At 44.8% G+C, this 19,279-nt stretch overlaps 1 protein-coding gene across 3 annotated transcripts in view; it reads right to left on the bottom strand.

The window, feature by feature from the left end:
- Positions 1 to 6,561: 6,561 nt before the first annotated feature.
- Positions 6,562 to 19,279, bottom strand: part of LOC143844395 (mas-related G-protein coupled receptor member X1-like) — a 28,235-nt gene continuing 15,517 nt past the window's right edge. For 2 of the 3 annotated variants that reach the window (XR_013233963.1, XR_013233965.1), the window contains one exon: positions 6,924 to 7,221. The gene's annotated coding sequence lies outside the window, so the exon portion shown is untranslated. Of the gene's footprint in view, positions 6,834 to 6,923; positions 7,222 to 19,279 lie in introns of those variants that run through there. The other variant, XR_013233964.1, reaches the window with a different exon arrangement.

Genomic DNA, 19,279 nt, shown 5'->3' with positions numbered 1-19,279 from the left:
ATTTTGATGTGATGCCCCTGTTGATACAGCCCAAAATGGCATTCACCTTTTTTACCGCTGCATCACACTGCCTGGTCATAATACACAACAATACTTCCCTGTTTATTTATAACTTGGTCTGAACGACTGTAAGACAGTTTGACTCGACAGCGCCAATTCCAGGTGAAAAATCCAGAAGTGTCATTTCTTCTGTGACATTTTAACCTTCCAGCTGTAAGAGCAGCTGTTCTCTTACAAAGAACTTTCCAAGGGAGTTGAAAAAAGAGATATCGCTGAATTGTAAAGGATAATGAAGCTCAAGACAGTGCATCCTCCGGGACTGAATCAAGACCTAGGTTTCCTGTCTCACGACCCATGCCGATTTCTTCACGCCTGTTTCCCCTCTGCATATCTCACCTGCTAATGTCATTCGACAGTAATATCAGGGCTCTCTCACCTACCTCTCAGCTGGGGAACTATTTAAAGGGAGTGGGCAGGGCACTTGTCCCACCTTCACAGGCAAGCTGCCTGCAAAGTTAGAGTGAACATTTAGTACCCACTGATAGTCCTATCCTTTTATGAATCTGTTTAAACTCATTTAATCTGTCCAGATTATTCTGCAATTTTTTATGTCGGAATGACACTGATGTAATATTGAATCGTCCACTAGAGGGAGCAAAACAAATTCAGAATGGGGGGGGGGACCCAGAAGAAACGTACAAGTGAGGGAAGTGAAAACACGGGAAAGTTCTAAGTAGAGTGAGAATCTACTGGTTGTTAGAAATTTCAGGTGGGTAAGAAGTGTCTCTCACAACCAATATTAAAAGAGATCCATGTGGGTAGCCGTTTGAGTCTGAAGCAGCAGAACAAAATTGACGTTTTGCAGTACTGGATTCAAGCAATATTAAGTGATGGGATGTCTCTATATATCAAGCAACAAAGCCATCAAGAATGATGCTCACCTGAAGTGGAATTTATCCGGAGCACAAGAGTGAACATCTATTCTCTCGATTATGCCTTTCTGCAAGGCATTACTTTAACCACCTCACATTTACATATCCCTTGAATGAAATCTTCCAGAGAAGTGCGAGAAAAACTGTTTATCGCCTGCCCCCCGATGAACCAAGACGATGCTTTCTCCATGTCTGCGAGGGTGATTGCTACACGGATGCACATAAAAGACTTTAGGAAATTAATTTCTCCAGCGTACGAACAGTGGTTGGTATTTATCAACTTCAGATTTATATTTTCTTGTCAAGCCAGCTGGAAAATTGGGTAGAACTCAAAGACTTCATCGAGTAACCAGATGCTGTATCTCAGCCGACTTGTTACAGGCCAATAAATCTCATCTGCATACATGCAAACCTTCATTTGGGTAAGTAAGTCATGGTGGTGTAATCTTGAGCATATCTAGTGTGTGTGTGTGTGTGTGTGTGGGGAGGGGAAACCTGAGGATGGGGGGGTTGGGTGGGGTCCAGCATAAGGCCTATTATGCACGGCCGCTGAAACGGCGGCATGGAGAACGAGGAGGAGGAAGAAGCAAAGCAAACCGATTACGCACTGGATGGAACGCAACGGCAGCAAAACCCAGAGTATCCGATTATGCACGCGGATACTCTGGAGCCGCTTCTGGTTGCACCCTGGTCCCGGGAAGCTCCACTTTCTTCGCTAACGTGGCTTTTTCGGCGGCATACGTTGACTCTGCACACAGTTGCCACCTGCAGTGTGCATAACTAGTGATTTTAGCCGCCGCCATTCCACCCCGAATGCGGACTTTCCATTCCGTGCATAATGGGCCTAACCCTCTACAACAGGAGTGACCAAACTGTGATCTGATTCAAAACAACTTCACTCATGTTCATATTGGTTGTTTCTTTTACATCACCTTGTCCCACTTATACACAATTCGTATACAACTACAGCCTAAATAACATCAATTTTTTTCCCCCCACGGAGAAAACTCAGCATGAAGAGATAGAAATGCTGTGAAAATTAATACTCATGGGTTTATTGCTTATCAGGGAAAAGCAAAAGAGAAATAAGGACGAGAAGCAGGGGTGCATTGGGGAGGGGAGCTCCAGAAGCCAAGCGAAAGCAAAATCCTAAATATACCTGATGATCTTAAAGAAACCAAATGGATTGATTGGAATTGCACTGGGTTTTCAGTGCCAGGTACCCAAGCAGCCCCGTGTAGGGCAGGGTGACAGTTCACTGCTATTCACAGCAAAAACCCCTCGGGAGTGACATTAGATAAAAATGAATCAATCCATGCAAATGGGTCTCTATACAAGAAAAATGGATCCATCCACTGCTGCACACCCAAATGCTGCCTTGTGAGCATGAGCTTAGGCGCATACCCTTCCTGTGCATGTAGATGCAGTGGTGATCATGTGTAGCAAAGGAGTGGGGCTAGCAGACATGTTCCTTGCACCTGTATGCGCATTGATTCCAATGATTGTCATGTCAGCTGGCCCTGAGCTAGATATTCGAGGCTGATCTCGGAAGCTAAATTGGATTGACTCTGGTTAGTATTTGAATGGGAGACCTCCAGGGAAATTCAGGGTCACTATGCAGAGACCAGAAGTGGCAAACCACCTCTGAACATCTCTTGCTTTGAAAACTCCACCAGAGGGTGCTATAAGTCAGCTGTGAATTGACAGCAGAGAGAGAGAGAGAGAGAGAGATCAGCTGGAGAGAGCTGGCCTAATACTGCACTGTTTTTTTGTCTTGCACTTTGCAAATATAAAACCGTATCCCTATTGCAGTGTTTCGATCCAGAACTTTCTGAGTCATGGGAGGAGTTATGGCTGGGTAGGATATTTGTACATATCTCAAAGAAATAAGATGCTAATAAGAGGGGGGGGGGAAACAGGTTCTTAAGAATGAACAAAAGTTCCTTTCATCACTTCATCAGATACAAACTGAATGAAGGCACTTATATGACTCATATTAGTTCAGTGGTAAGGTCAGGTATATTGACAAGGGCCCAGATTCAATTTTTAAAATTAAGAGGACAATCTACAGGATGAATCCCCCTTCCCCCCGAGGTAGCGATTTCAGGGGACAGGGAAAATGGAGGGGAATTCTTTCTTTCCTCCTAGGTGCAGTTCCTTCAAGTTCTGTTGGCATCTCATTGTGAAAAAGTCTCAGACTAAGGAGAGCCTCTTGTGGCGCAGAGTGGTAAGGCAGCCACCTGAAAGCTCTGCCCATGAGGCTGGGAGTTCAATCCCAGCAGCTGGCTCAAGGTTGACTCAGCCTTCCATCCTTCCGAGGTCGGTAAAATGAGCACCCAGCTTGCTGGGGGGTAAACGGTAATGACTGGGGAAGGCACTGGCAAACCACCCATATCGAGTCTGCCATGAAAACGCTGGAGGGCGTCACCCCAAGGGTCAGACATGACCAGGTGCTTGCACAGGGGATACCTTTACCTTTAAGGAGAACAAATGCCAATTATGATGGAATTGGGCAGAATTTGGTGGTTAAGAGCAGCAGCTTCTAATCTGGGTTTGATTCCCCATTCCTCTTCATGTAGCTAGCTGGGTGACCTTGAGCTAGGCACAGTTCTGTTAGAGCTTTCTCAGCCCCACCTGCTAGATTTGGGGAGAGGGAGGGAAGGTGATTGTAAGCCACTTTGAGTCTTCTTTGGGTAGTGAAAAGCAGGGTATAAAAGCCAACTTGTTTTCATTCCAACAAAATAAGTGGGACATTTTCAAATGTCCATTATAAATTAATAACAGAGGGAATCAAAATATTATGTTGCCTTTTCTCCTCTTTACTGGTCACGACTTTCTGAAAACGGCAGATTTAAAAATAATTAAAACAGAACTGTTTATTTCGATAAAACGTTTCAAACAGGACAAAATGATGTATTTTTTAAAAGATTTCTGTTGGTAAAATATAACTGCATGACTGCCATACGTCAATATTGATATGATTCGATCCAGGTCAGTGTATAGTTTAAAAAAAAAAAAGCAGGCAGAATATGTGTGTAATCAAAATTGCCTTTTTTTCCAAGCTGGTTCTCTAAACCAATTATAAGTCCTTTTGTAGCTTTTAATAACCACACAATGTAGTGGCGTGCAGAGATGACCGTGGAGTCATTGAAACTGAAAGCTGACACGTGAAGCCAGTCTGAATAAAGAGAACTATGATTAAGTTTTCCAATCCCGTTCTAAGAGTCATGGTTTCTCATGTGGCCTATAGCGGCTCAATTATTTTGCATTTCTGCGAGGGATTCTATGATGTTTTAAAACATTTATATCAAGTTGAAAGGCAAGACTCACTCCTTGGGATGCGTGCAAACAGGCCAATGGACGAGCTCGTGGACCGGGGTCAGAGCTGTGGGTGCAAGCCAGGAAGACCCACATTCAAAAATCTATGGGTGACCATAGAGCAGTCTGTCTGTCTTAGCCTATCCCGGTTGTTCCCAGTCCCCCCCCCAGGCCCACCACTGGCTATTTTGGGAGGGATGGGTCAACATGACCATATATGGTCATATCGCTCAATAAATATTTAATTGTATGTATGTATGTATGTATGTATGTTGTTGTTGTTATTGTTGTTATTGTCGTTGTTGTTGTTGTTAATTAACTCTCAGAGGGCCAGAAGGATCCTTTTCCATCTGTAGAGAGTGCCCGTTCGGAACCGTCACGAGAGAATATTTGACCTGGAAACTTCAAACAACTTGTGAACACGCCCACACACACCATGTATTGAGATTGGCCCCCATCATCGTAACAGGCATTTTCTCTAACAGCCAGACAGTACATTCTGGCTCAACAAGGTTAAGGATACCTAACTCCAGGGGTTGGACCACATGGACTATAACTACCTTCCAATTCTAAAAATTTATTAAGCAATCATTATATCCAGTGTGGTGTAGTGCTTAAGAAAGGTGGACTACTCTATAGACCCAGCTTTGAAGAAGAAGAAGAGTTGGTCCTTATATGCCGCTTTTCCCTACCCAAAGGAGGCTCAAAGCGGCTTACAGTTGCCTTCCCTCTCCCCACAACAGACACCCTGTGAGGTGGGTGAGGCTAAGAGAGCCCTGATATCACTGCCCGGTCAGAACAGTTTTATCAGGGCTGTGACTAGCCCAAGGTTGCATGTGGGGGAGTGGGGAATCGAACCCGGCATGCCAGATTAGAAGTCCGCACTCCTAACCACTACACCAAACTGATTCCCCACTCCTCCTCCGCATGAAGACAGCTGACTGATCTTGGGTCAATCAAATTTTTCTCAGAACTCTCTCAGCCCCATCTACTTCTCAAGGTGCCTTCTGTGGGGAAAGAAAGGGAAGGAGATTGTACATTGCTTTGAGACTCCTTCAAGTAGTGGAAAGTGGAGTATAAAAATACCCAACTCCTGCTCCTGCTGCTCCTGCTCCTCATTCCTCCTTCTTCTCCTCTTCCTAAATTTAATATCGAAGAAAATCTTTGATTCCATTAGAAATGTATGAAGCTACTAATGAAAAGGGCTCAATTCATTTTGAGTGCTTTACTTTAGAAAGGTGATTGTGTCGAATTGTGACAAAAAAACTGAACTCCCTTTGGAACTCCCTTGGATTGCACATAGAGCTAAGTTCAAAACTAAGCTAGGGCATCTATGATAAATGTAGATCTTCTTAGATGACCTCAAAATGAACCATAGTATCAGAAGACAGACACATTCATGGACAGAGCTGAAACAATTACTTTTACGATGTTTTCCCATCCAGTCAGCCAATGACGTACCCTCCTCTGAACCTATTAACATCAACAATTCAATTAAGAGTCTATGGCTTCATCAGAGCTTGTTTTACAGGCTCAGTTATCCAATAACGGCAATCCAATAATGCATTCCAATCTCTGTTGTATGATAAAGAGGTCAGTCAAGGGCTGAATGAAACTAAAATGGAGAAGAAGGCCCACTGGAGAATCCCGTACTCTTGTATCACGTTGCTACATGTAAGGGACTTTCCATACATCTTTAAACAGTGGTATCTTCTAAGACCATAGGAGTCAATAGGCATGAAAGAATATTACCATGGCCATTTATAATGACAGATCAGTGGGTTCTAGGTCAAATCAAACCACGGTATTAGACCAGCTAAGACCCACTGTTTGTTGTACCCCTTTGTTTCTTTTTTCTATCATTTCCAGTTTTCTGGCCCGTACTGGTTACAGCTGCAGCAGAGGGATTTTGACCGCCATCTTGATTGTATTGGTTTGGGGGGCATATATTGTTTTATTGTGATAGATAGGGGCTACTTACTATCACAATAAAACAATAATATGATGGTTAAAAAGGTAAAGGTAAAGGTATCCCCTGTGCAAGCACTGGGTCATGTCTGACCCTTGGGGTGACGCCCTCTAGTATTTTCTTGGCAGACTCAATACAGGGTGGTTTGCCATTCCCTTCCCCAGTCGTTACCATTTACCTCCCAGCAGCAAGCTGGGCACTCATTTTACCGAACTCGGAAGGATGGAAGGCTGAATCAACCTTGAGTCGGCTGCTGGGATCGAACTCCCAGCCTCATGGGCAGACAGCTTCAGACAGCATTTCTGCCGCTTACCTCTGTGCGCCACAAGAGGCTCTAAGATGATGGTTAGATAGGGGCTACTAGGCAGAATCAGGCAATGACAAAACACCTCTTTTCATGTATTGACTTGAAAAGCCCAGGGTTCTGTTGCAGCCTCGAGCCAGTATGAATCAATGGTGCCCAGACATTATTTGTCTGAGCAATCTGCATCTCGGAGCAATGAAATGAACATTTAGTCTGTATCCAACCTTGCGAGAGAACACATGACTCCTGACCTTCGGAGCTCAGCAGGTCTGCTGAAATGAAGAACAAGTTCTATTTGGAAACCCAATTCCTGGAGAGAGAAAAAAGAAGCCAAGACTCAACAGGAAGGAGAGAAAACAAAACAAAACAAAAAATCCCCAAAGGGGGATAATAAGGCAACATGAAGTTTTTAATTAAGCTTTGTTTCACCTTGGGATGTAGGAACATGCCTGTGTTCACGACATGAACAATTAGCAGCAGTGTACAACCCGCTTTGATCAGATCAGCAACAAAGAAGGAAACTCCAGGCTCACTGTGATGCTGAAAGTCAAGGGAGGGCACGTCTGTCAATCATCCTTTGGCCGCTGTGGAAGTTGACAGGGGACCTTCCGTCTAGCGTCTGATTCACTCCGCCTTTTGCAAAGAGAGGAATCTTCATTGCTTCGCCTAGGTCAGCTTTCCAACTGTTTGGCCCTGCACTAAAGAACCATGAAGAGTTTATAATCAACAACAGAGGAAGGGCTACTAATAAATGGAACATTTCTGTACTTATTTCTTGATTTGATTTAGAACCCACACCTGCTGCTCAACAGAAAACTCAAGGCTGTTCACAGCATACACAAAGCATAAATTTTGTAAGCCGCCATGAGTGGGCCGGGCCCGGGAAGCAGTTGATAAATGTAATTATAAATACATTAAATAAATAGCATGAAAACTTGAATAGAAAACTGGCAGGACCTGAATATTCTCCAGAATTACTGCTCATCTCCGGGCTACAGAGATCAGTTGTTTCCATTTTAATGAGGTTTTAATGGGGCTTTTAACTGGACATTTGTAACCCACCACAATCCCGCTAGGGAGTGGCGGGTAACAAATTAAATAATAATAATAACAATAATAATAATTAAATAATATGTGGGTTGATATAAATTTAGAAAACAGGTCACATGGTATCTGTACACACAGAACCATCTTCATTGATGTCATAATCTGGTAAAAAATTCCCTCTACATCTGGATGTATGTCATCAACCAATCATTATAATCAAATAGCCAATGGGTAATGGAAGCATTCTGACCACTTAAACATGCTTTGGTGTTGTTGCAGTGAGGTTGTCCTAAAGGCATAGATCTGTCATATACCATCTGTCCACCTAACTATCCATCCACCCATATTGATATAAATATAATTTGCTTCATGTACATCTACAGATGAGGCTCAGAGCCGGGTCTCCCTGCTCTGCTGCTGCCAGTTGTGACTCCCCTCTTCCAAGGCCAGTCCTGCTCTCCTGAGGATGAGACCAGCCTGAGAAGATGGACAGTGCCAGAACAGAGCAACAAATGGGGTTCAATGCTGGGCCTTGCTACTATGCAGTTGCCGGCTAGCTTTCTGTCTTCTGAGGCTGGTCCCACTCTCTGGAGGATAGGTATGGCCTTGGAAAATTGGCGCCACCAGTAGAACCAGAACAGCAAGTTGGGCTCAGTCCTGGGCCTTGTTGCTCTGGCACCGCCACCACTGCTGCAGGCCATCTACTGGTGTGCCCCCTGAGATGGGTCAATGTACAGCACTATCATCTCCATTTCAGGGACCCCACCAGTAGATGTGTTCCACAGCAATAATTACATCAAAAAGAAAACAGGAAAAAAAATCACTTTTTGCTATTCCATGAAGGGAAAGGTGCCTTTGGACCACACTAGTGTTTTTACAGAATTGTATTTTGGATGTTTCGTGCCTTGTTGGTTACAGGTACCATCAAAGATTGTCAACTAAAACCCAGGTGTCATCAGGAGGCCCACCATCAGGCTCACTGCGGGGTCTTGGGCTCTAAATCTAACCAAACTTACAAGGTCATGGTAAAGATACAACTGAAAATTGGAGCATGTTGTAAGGATCTGTGGGTCCCATTGGGGTGAAAAGTGGTGTATAAATGAAGTAAATACAAATGAAATAGATAACTCTACAAATGCACGCAGTTTCATCCCCTGAATGAAGACACACACTGACATGAATAAGTAAATAAATATAACAAATAGACCTGTTAACATCAAACCTTCTTTAATAACATCTAAAGGGAGGAAGGAAGGTCAGTCATTAGAATAAATAAGGTCCTCATTGATTTTAATGGAGTCCTACTGATTTATATGTGGGCTAATTATTTTGAATTGACTTCTATTGATTTGCCTCTAATTAGATTCCAGTCGAAACGCGGTGATTTGCATTGCGCAAATTAAATGGAGCCGGCTAATTGCACTGAACTGAAACTCAGCAATGCAAGGGAATGAATGAATGAATGAACACAAAAGATGCCTACATCCGGGAAGGGGGGGAAGAGGCAGAAAGAAGGAGCATACCGCTGTTTATAGGAACACCTCTCTGCCGCACAAAAAGCTTGCTGGAAAGATATTTAATCCTGAAGACGGATGGTAATTGAAAAACATGCTTACAAAAGGAACGTTGCTTCTGTCTAACTTGGTCGATGGGTGTGAGTGCTTGTGCGTCTCCCCTTTTATCACTGTCTCCCAGTGGGTGAAGACTTATTTGTTTTGTCTGGCATTCCCTCCACGGCCCCTCTTTCTTCCCTTAGAGTTTAATGACTGTCTCGGTGGACTATGTACTATATTCACTTCAAAGTTGGGGCAACAGCGTAAGTAAATAAATTCATGACTCCTTTCCCCAAAAAGAGAAAACAAAGGGGGGGGGGAGGGGAGAACACATGTGAACCTGCCAAACAGGCTGATTCTGCACAGCAGTGGATGCAGGCTGCTGGCGACGTGGTGCTGCGGAGCTTTATGCTCCGCTGCTTTTTGTGTCTCCATGGGGGACGCATTTCAGCGGAGCACCTGGTCCCCTGCAGAAATGCGTCCCCCTGGGAAATGTGGCAGCAGCAGAGAGGTTCCACCATGCAGGGGTGTGTAGGGGGGTTATTTTGCACTCCATGCAATCACAGCCTTCTGCAAAATAAAAGCCCTGGTCTGCCCCACGGCACAGCAAAGCACCATGAAGCTTACCAGGGCACTGTTTGCTCACTCTGGGCCACCATAGGATGAAGAGGAGCGGGGCCTTCTAGGCCTGTCCACATGGGCTGGCTGCTGGACAGGACCCATTGGCCCCCACTTTAAAAAAGAGATGGCAGATTCTTCTATGTTCCCTTTTAGTGGGGCAAATGAGGGTTCGATCTGGGGCAGACTCACATACATTATTGACTGTAACTCAGGGCAATTGTAATTTTTATAATACAAGGTTTTTTAAAAACTACAATGCACTGTATTAAGCACTGATTATCATACTTCCCCTGCTCACTTCCTTCTTCTCTATCCTTTAGTTCAGTGGTCCCCAACCCCCGGTCTGCAGACTGGTACCAGTCAGTGGATCAGTCGGTACCGGGCCGCGGCTCCTCCTCGTCCTCCTCGCCGGCTGTTGCCTTGGGGGCTGCCCTGCCACTCTGCCGCCGGCTCACCTTTGGTGCTCTCCAGCGGCCGCCATGGCTGTTGCTCCCCCTCAGTGTGGCACTGCGCAGCTGCTGCTGGCAGTGCCCCCCAGCAGGCAGCAGGAAGTCAGAGGCTCAGGCGGGAAAGCAAGTGGAACAGGGGCTCAGGTGGCAGCGACGTCCCTTGGCAAAAGACTAACCCTGCCCCCATCCCCGGGCCTCAGTAAAATTGTCAAGCGTTGACCTGTCCCCGGTGATAAAAGTGTTGGGGAAAGTAAGATACTTATTATGTGAAATTGGTCATTTGTAAAACATATACTGCAAATAATTGCATGGCTTTCATGGCAAATGCCTTTCTATTACTTTTAAATATAATTATAAAAAATATTTTCTTTCTTGTTCTATTATGGTATCTTTTAAAGTGTTTTTTTCCCCCTTTATATCTAGTTTACATTTCAGTTCCAGAAACTAGGCAACCTTTCCACGGTTTGAATTTCTTTGTATCACAGACAGTCCCCCACCCACCCCCATGGTCATGAATCAAAGTTAATTCCATGTTACGCTTGATTTCTCCTTTTCCCCACATCTTAGATCAAACCCAGGCTTGTTCCTGTACGTGTGATTTCCTGAAGTTGAAAGAAAGTTGGATCTACTTGCCGATTTATTCATGGGGGTCATTTTCAGTAAAAAAAAAAAAAAAAAACAGGAAGGACCAAACCGAGGGTCATTTTAATTTATACTTTTCATAGGGATTTTTTCGGTCATGTTTCATTTTCTGGAGTGGTAGAGAAAAGTGACAGATAAGAACCAACTCTTCTCCTTCTCCTTCTCCTTCTCCTTCTCCTTCTCCTTCTCCTTCTCCTTCTCCTCCTCCTCCTCCTCCTCCTCCTCCTCCTCCTCCTTCTCCTTCTCCTCCTTCTCCTTCTCCTCCTTCTCCTTCTCCTTCTCCTTCTCCTTCTCCTTCTCCTCCTCCTCCTCCTCCTCCTCCTCCTTCTTCTTCTCCTTCTCCTTCTCCTTCTCCTTCTCCTTCTTCTTCTTCTTCCCACTGAGCCACAGCCAGAGGTTCTTTCTATCCCTTGGGGCCACTGGAGGCCCATGAAGATGTGATTAAAAGCATTATAGGCTTCTGTCATATCCTTAATACATTAATACACACTCCCATCATTCCCTGCCACGTATTGAGCAGCCCCTGAAGCACTGAACGCATTTCATTTCAGACGGCACTCGACTCCGGCACAATTATCCTTTATGTAAAAGAAAGACGTGGAAGCAAATCTATATTATCAGGTATTAAACTCAGACAATTAGAAACACATTTAGCAAATCCTACAAGGCTCTCCTTTGGAGAAGTTCTCTTTCCTCTGCGTGCTCCAAGGAGAAATGGGTTTCTCGACTGAGGGGTTGTAAATATAACCGGTCTTGTCCCAGGTAAACAATAGTTGGGGTTTTTAAAACGTTCATTTTGATAAGGAAAATCAAAATTATTTATACCAGATTTCTCCCAGCGTGGCTTATATCATTCTCCTTGTCTCCATTTTCTACTCTCCACAGCCCTGTGAGGTAGGATACCCAGAGAGAGTATGACTGGCCCATGACTACCCAGTTACCCAGTGAGCTTCCTTAATTCGAACCCGGGACTCCCAGTTGCTAGCCCAACATTCCCAATCACGACACCGCACTGGCTCCTAATTGAAAAGCCATCCTTTGAAAACTCAGCAACCTTTCGTTAGAAAGGACCACCTCTCTGCCTGTGTCCCCGAAGAGTACTCTGCTCTGTAAATTAAAAATGGCCCCAGGGAAGTACGTTTGGCCTCAACCTAAGATCTGTTGGAAGTTGTACCCTGTGGCATATCTTTTCCCTCCACCTGCAGGAGAATCACTCACTTATCCGATCTCTCTGCTGCTTTCCATTTAAAGCTAGACTGTCTCTCTTAGGGACAACTTCCTGGTTCCTGCTTCTTCTTCAGAAACCTCTCTTCTTGCCTGCCTACAGAATGGTAGGTGGGGAAATGCCTCCGGTATCTCTCCCAATCCAATTACCTAGATGAGATGAAGATCTCTCTTCTCACTTTTCCCTTCTAGAATGGAGTTCTCTAATAAATAGTCATTATATTTGTTTAGAATCATAGAGTTGGAAGGGACCTCCTGGGTCATCTAGTACAACCCCCTGCACTATGCAAGATACTCACAACCCTACCGCTCATCCACTCTAATAACTCAACCAGAGCCTTTGCTTTCTGGGGTTTTTTTTGTTTTCGGCCTATGTGCACACAATAGCCAGCAATGCCATGCTGCAAACACTCGCTTAATTAAGCACTCCGTCAACTTTTCTGGATATCGCTGACCCATACCATGGGTTATCCCATTCAATATCCTCCTGTATGCCAAGCTGGGTGGTATCGTCTCCCTTTACCAATGCAGCTCTCCCGCCATTTCATCAAATGCGTATGCCTCAAAACTACAAATGCGTCTGCGTCCCAATCCATATTGGGATTCAATGATCCAAATTTCCAAATTCCCTTCCCTGGAGTCTGGTTCTCGTCCAGGCGGGGGGACCTCCACATGTAGGCCGGTTACCGGTGTTTCACAGCGAAAGTTCGCCGAGCGTCCCTCTAAATCTAAGCCCCGCTCGCGGTGAGAAAGACATATTTGAAACTGATCGATGGCTTTTCACTCTTCGGTCCCTAATTTACTCTATCAGTCAGAAGCCAGGTCGTGTTCAAATTTTAATGGTCTTGGCGACCACGGCGTAAGAAATATGGAAGCGTTTCCCACATATCTGCAGGCTCATTGCAGCCGTTTGCAAATTACTTCCCGTTTCTTAAGTTAGAATTGGCCTCTTGATATCCGTCTCTGTAGCTAGCCCGGAGCCCAGAAACGTGAGTTATCATCATTCGTTATGGGCCTACGTAAATCTATTAGACTTCCTGTCCTGGAATAAACAGGCAAATTAATATCTTCCCATTAATGTATTAATAAGCAACAAGAAGTACGGCTAGAGGCTACTGTATATAATAATCCATCATGGCCAGGAAGATATACAGTCAGAAGTGGTGAACTCCATGAGTTTGTCACCAGCGAGTTATACAGTGTAGGAGACCTACATCAGAGATGTTCATCACTTCAGTTATTTCTAGTCTGTTTCTATCCGTAGAAAGGGGGACCAGGAAGACCAAAATGGCCTTAGAAAAGCCCCCCCCCCCAATCCCCAAGAAGGATTGTGTTCCGATTGGTTCATTGGAGACTTCCTGCTCTTTTGAACACACTTCCTCCTTGCTTGCCTCCATTACAGGCAGAATGAATGCCAAGACAGGATGCTGGACTAGGGGGGGCAATGGCCTAATCCAGAAGGGTTTATATTTCTATGATGGCCTCAGCCGCTATGCCTTGTTGTTAGCCTTCCAGAGGAACTGACTAGCCACTGTGTGAGACAGGATGCTGGACTAGGTGGCCCACTGGTCTAACTCAGAAGGGTTTATGTTTCTGTATTTATATGAGGGCATCAGATCTATGCTATGTGGTTTGTATTCCAGAGGAACTTTCTAGCCACTGCGTGAGAAAGAATGCTGGACTAGGTGGACCACTGGCCTAACCCAGCAAGACTCTTATCATGTTCTTGTGATATCTCCAGCCACCACCTGGTGGTTGGAAACCCCACCAGGGACTCCAGGACCCATTAAGAGTTGGAGAAATACTATAAACTAGAGAGATGGACAGACAGGCAAGCAGGCAAAGGAAGAAAGAGAGAGAGAGAGGGAGAGAGAGAGAGATCTAAATTATATTTTCATTAGCTGCTTGGATTCTACACGAGGCTGAAAGGTGGGATAGAAATAAATCAATAAATCAAATAAATAAAGCAGTAAACATGCAATATATGAACCAGCAGTAGAATTCATTACCCAAGAAGATGTTGACAGGAGTGGTTGAATTTATGTACATATGTGTGCGCCTTGGATTTCCAGCCTCCAGGTGGGGGCAGAGGCTCTCCTAGAATGACAACTGACCTTCCGATGACAAAGATCAGTTCCCCTGGAGCAGGGGTAGTCAACCTGTGGTCCTCCAGATGTCCATGGACTACAATTCCCATGACCCCCTGCCAGCAAATGCTGGCAGGGGCTCTTGGGAATTGTAGTCCATGGACATCTGGAGGACCATCAGTTGACTACCCATGCCCTGGAGGACATGGTTGTTTGGGAGATTGGACTGTATGGCGTTATACCCTGTTATACCCTCCTTCCCATCGTCAACTCCGAACCCCTCGCCAGGCTCCGCCCCCCAAATCCCAAGACTTTCCCAACCTATCATTGGCCAGTCTAATGGGCCATCAAGGGCCAAGGCGATGGAAAAGCAGAGGTATGGGCAGATCGAGACAAATTCTCCAAACCAACCGAACGAGCCATTTCACAAAGCTGTGTCTTCCCCCACTCCTTAATTTGAACAAACCCCCGAAATATGCTTTTTAATGCGTTTGCAATTCCTGTCAGACTCTCGTAAATCGTTTCTCTTTATAGTTGCATCAGTCAGGCGACGCATCCCCCCTATGCGCCCAAAGCCTGCGACTCAAAACCCACTGGGAGCGCTGCGGGGAAAAAAAAAAAAAGAGCCCCAACTTCTTATTTGTTTAAACCGTAATTGCAGGCTTCTAAATTAAAACAGACTTTTCTAATTAATTTTATATCAGGCAAACAGCCTTGCCTTTGTAACAACCTGTTCTATTAATAAAAGCCTTGCCAAAGAAATTAGCGCCGTCTGCCGTTGTGCGGAGCTGGAAAGGAGAGGGGAGGCAACCGATGGGAGACGGAAGTTCTATACGGGGTGGGTGAGAGGTGATTACAGTCTCCAAAATATGAACATGTCAAAGTTTTTCAATGAACTGACACCGTCGGTGCATTCAATCCCTAGGACGTTGTTTTTTTGTTTTGCTTTGTTTTTAATTCTGCCAAACGCAAAAGAGGTGTACAACTCTGAAGACCTGCCCTTAGTTGAAAGCTGGAAGATTCTGGAATTTTTCAGTTTAGAAAAGAGAGGGGACAAGGCAGAGGTTTACAGAATGATGCCTGGGGTGGAAAGAGTCAACACTCTGAGTAGTCCAGGGTTTCCCTACCAATGTGCTGTAGCACTGTACAATACCGCAAAGGCCCTCAATGGTACCACAGAGTGGGGCGTTTCAAAATGGCAGCTGGGGAGAGCCTTCCCACCCTGTGCTTGCCGTTTTCCAACTTGGAGCAAATAGAAAAGGGTTTTTTTTTTAGATTTTATTTTAAATCTACCCTTATTTTGGTAGGTTGACCCACCCACCCCCCTACCCAAGTGGCCAGTGATGAGCTTGGAGGGAGTGTGAAGGGGAGGGAGTGAAAACTTTGCTGCCTCAGGTGCCTCTCATTTATGGAGGCGTCTTAGAGAGGCCTGGCCAGCTGACATCACTTCCTGGTACCTTGAAGCCTGACAAATATTTCAGTGGTACCTTCATGTTCAAACGGTTGAAAAAGACTGGAGTGGACAATGCTGACGTGAATGGGCCAAGGGTCTAATTCAGCATTTTCATGTGTTTATGTGAATAGACCAGAGATTCCCAGCCAGGGGTCCCAGGGAACCCTGTGGTTACATGAAAGCTCTCTAGTGGTTACGTGGACTTTCCCAGAAGTTTGGATGGCCACTAAGATTACTAGACCTTCCTGGATTCCACTTCCCCTGTTGTTCTACAGGCCTAGTCTCTTTTTCCACCATGGAAATGATAGATAGATAGATAGATAGATAGATAGATAGATAGATAGATAGATAGATGGATGGATGGATGGATGGATGGATGGATGGATGGATGGATGGATGGATGGATGGATGGATGGATGGATGGATGGATGGATGGATGGATGGATGGATGGATGGATGGATGGATGGATGGATGGATGGATGGATGGATGGAGAGAGAGAGAGAGAGAGAGAGAGAGAGAGAGAGAGATGATAGACAGACAGACCGACCGACCGACACTTCTGGGGTTCTTCAAAGCCTGAAAATATTTCAGGGGTTCCTCGACAGTCAAAAGGTTAAAAAAGGCTGTTGTAGAACATAGCTGGTCTGTAACCTCCAGAACTGCTGGCTGCTTCTCTCCCCCCACCCCTTTCTGGGCCCTTCCTTTATTTTGTCATTTCAACCCATGAGGGATTAGCCATCTCAGATTTCATAAATCTGCTTACATGCAACTCAGATTAGAATTGAAAGGCAGGCTGTCTAATTGTTCCTTCATCTGTGCGAGTCAGAACGCCACTGCAGAATAAATAATAAGATTTGTTTTTTTTTTCAAAAAGAAAAGAAAGGAACGGCAGCCGCGGTGTTCATTTCCCTCTCAATGCAACGCTTGAAATGGGAATCCGTCACCGAGAGTGAGGAGAACAACGGGGACATCAAGGGATCAACTTTAATTGGCAATTCCCAATTACCAAAAGGAAGGGGGGGGGAAACAAGAGAGGGGAGAATGTCGTTGCAATAAATATTGTTAATTGTATTAGAGAGAACAAAGGAATTCAATAAAATATGCTTCGGAACAAAACAAAGCCTCTCTACGGTTGGAGGATAAGGTGAAGTCATTCGCACATGAATGACTAACAGCGTGGTCTGATGCAGATATACTAGCCGAAATCTATTGAAATCAATGAGTTTGGAGTGGAAGAAAATTCCATGGGGGTTGCAATGTTAATGAGCTGACAGTCTTCTAGATGTATTGCAGCTTATGTGCACTTACGGTGCTCCTCCGCCATGTATAAACATAGAGTGGGAAGGGAACCTAAAGGTCATCTAATCCAACCCCCCTGGACAATGCAGGAAATTCACGGCTAATTGCCACGCACATGCTTTCCACCCCTGATTGACCCCTGATCTACACATATAAGCAGGCAAATCACCTCCAGGATCCCTGGGCTCATCTGGACTGGAGGAAAATGCTTTCCTGACTCCAAAGTAGTGATTGGTTATGATGGATACTCCCTACTCCACTCTGAGGTAAATTTTCCCCCTCCAAAATAAAGTTCTCCAAAATAAAGATATCTCACCCAGTTTGTGGCTTTTTTTTCAAGCCCTGGGAACATCTGGGAAGGAGTACAGCCATCCCCCCCTCTAAAATCCCTTAATCAGAATGGCAGTGAGGCATTTTATCTATCTATCTATCTATCTATCTATCTATCTATCTATCTACCTATCTATCTAGAAGTCCTTAAGTGACAGACTGTTCTTAGGTCTTGGACTTTTCTACCAGATGTTAAGCTTGTTATTTTAACAGAAAAGCTTCTTATGGGTGTTTTCCCTAAAACACCTTTGTCTTTCTTAGATCTTTTAACCCATAATTCATGAGACAGGATGCTGGACTAGATGGACCACTGGAGAACCAGTGTGGTGTAATGGTTTAGAATGGTGGATTCGAACTGAGCACCAGGTTTGATTCCCCATCCCTCTACAAGCATCCAGCTGGGTGACTTTGGTCAAGTCGCAGTTCTCTTAGAGCTGTTCTACTAGAGCTCTCTCAGGCCCACCAACCCACAGGGTGTTAGTTGTGAGGAGAAGAAAGGAAAGGTGCTTGAAAGTCTCTTTGGGACTCCTTCAGGCAGTGAAGAGCGGGGTATAAAAAGCCAGCTCTTCTTCTTCTGATCCAGCAGGGCTCTTCTTATGCTCTTAACTTTTTAGACAAGCCCCACACTGAAAGAGTGTCTAGCCTCAGAGAAGGTGGACATTTTAATAATGCTCAAGTCAGAATTCAGTTTGCTTACTGAAATCCAAAACGCTACACGATTTCATTTCCATTCCCGTCGATCCAGATATACACTGAATTTAACAGTCAGTTTATACACCTCGTTCTGATTTTACTGGTCAACAGAATGGCAGATCAGAAGCAATTGGAGCAGGGGGACAGATTGGTACACCGGGATATTTATTAGGAAAAGCATTATAAATGTCAGGACGGTGTCAGAAAAGGACGGATGGGCTGGCGAATGAGAGACACGGGCCTGACAGAAATACGAATTACATTCCAAACAGGTAATGCATTAATCAACCCAGACTGAGTGTTACCTGAGGAGCTGCTGGGAGAGGCAGCTGCAGAAGGGGAAATTAATCAGCACTTCTCTACAGGAGGCCTTCTGGTTTCCACAGCATCTAAAGCTAAAAGTGCTTGGAGTTTATATTAATGCTGACAGAAGGTGCAACCGCCAGGTGAGGAACCCTTATACGGCAGAGGCAGATGAAACAGAACGGACGGGGGACAGCCGAGGAACCACTCAACAAGAAAGAGAAGCGCCTGTCTTTGGCGTGCCCCCTAAGGCGAAATTTCAAGGGAGTTCGGATGGCGCGGAACTTACAAGGAGTTTTGAAGGGAACGAGGAAAGTTTAGAAAAGGCCAGCAGACTCTCTCAGGAGGGGGTTCAGACAAATCAGCATGCCGCAGGCAGTAGCACGTCAGGCAGGTATTTGGGAAGAGACCCAGGTTTGAATCACCACTTTGCTTATTTGGTGACCTTGGGCTGGCCACTCTCTCAGCCTCAACACCCTCACCAGGCTGTTGTGCTGTGGATTGTTGGGATACGCAAGGTCTGTCGTGTGCAGGATTTAACAGCATAAGAAGAATGTCCTGCAGAGGATGTCAGAGGAGACGTGTAGATTTAGATTAGGAACTTCCTAGTATTTTCAAATAATCGCCTCCTATGTCCTGATTGGCACACTTGGAGACTTCCTGCTTCTTTCACTACACTTCTTGTCTGTTTCTCTCTTGAATGTTAGTCAGTTAGACTGTTAGGACTATCTCTTCTCTTACTCAAAATGTTTTTTTTTCTTCTCTTTTCAATAAAACAATTGTATTCTTTTAAACAGCTGGTTCTTAACTCGATTGCATATTTAAACTCTGTCAACACAGATGACATGGAGGAGGGATGAATGAACAAACAAACAGACAAACGGACAAACGGATGGACATCACTTTTGATCAACAATGGAGAAAAAAGTTGGGTAAAAAGATTGGTAGATGACAGAGACAGAGAGAGAAAGAGAGAGAGAGGGGTGTATTTGTTAAACAATTAAAGTGCATAGCTTTAATCTTTAAAGTGCATAGTTTTAATCCTTAAAGTGC

Source organism: Paroedura picta, chromosome 9 (assembly GCF_049243985.1).
Source record: "Paroedura picta isolate Pp20150507F chromosome 9, Ppicta_v3.0, whole genome shotgun sequence".
NCBI lineage: Eukaryota > Metazoa > Chordata > Lepidosauria > Squamata > Gekkonidae > Paroedura > Paroedura picta.
The sequence above is the reverse complement of the archived record's forward strand: the minus strand, read 5'-3'. Positions and strand labels throughout refer to the sequence as shown.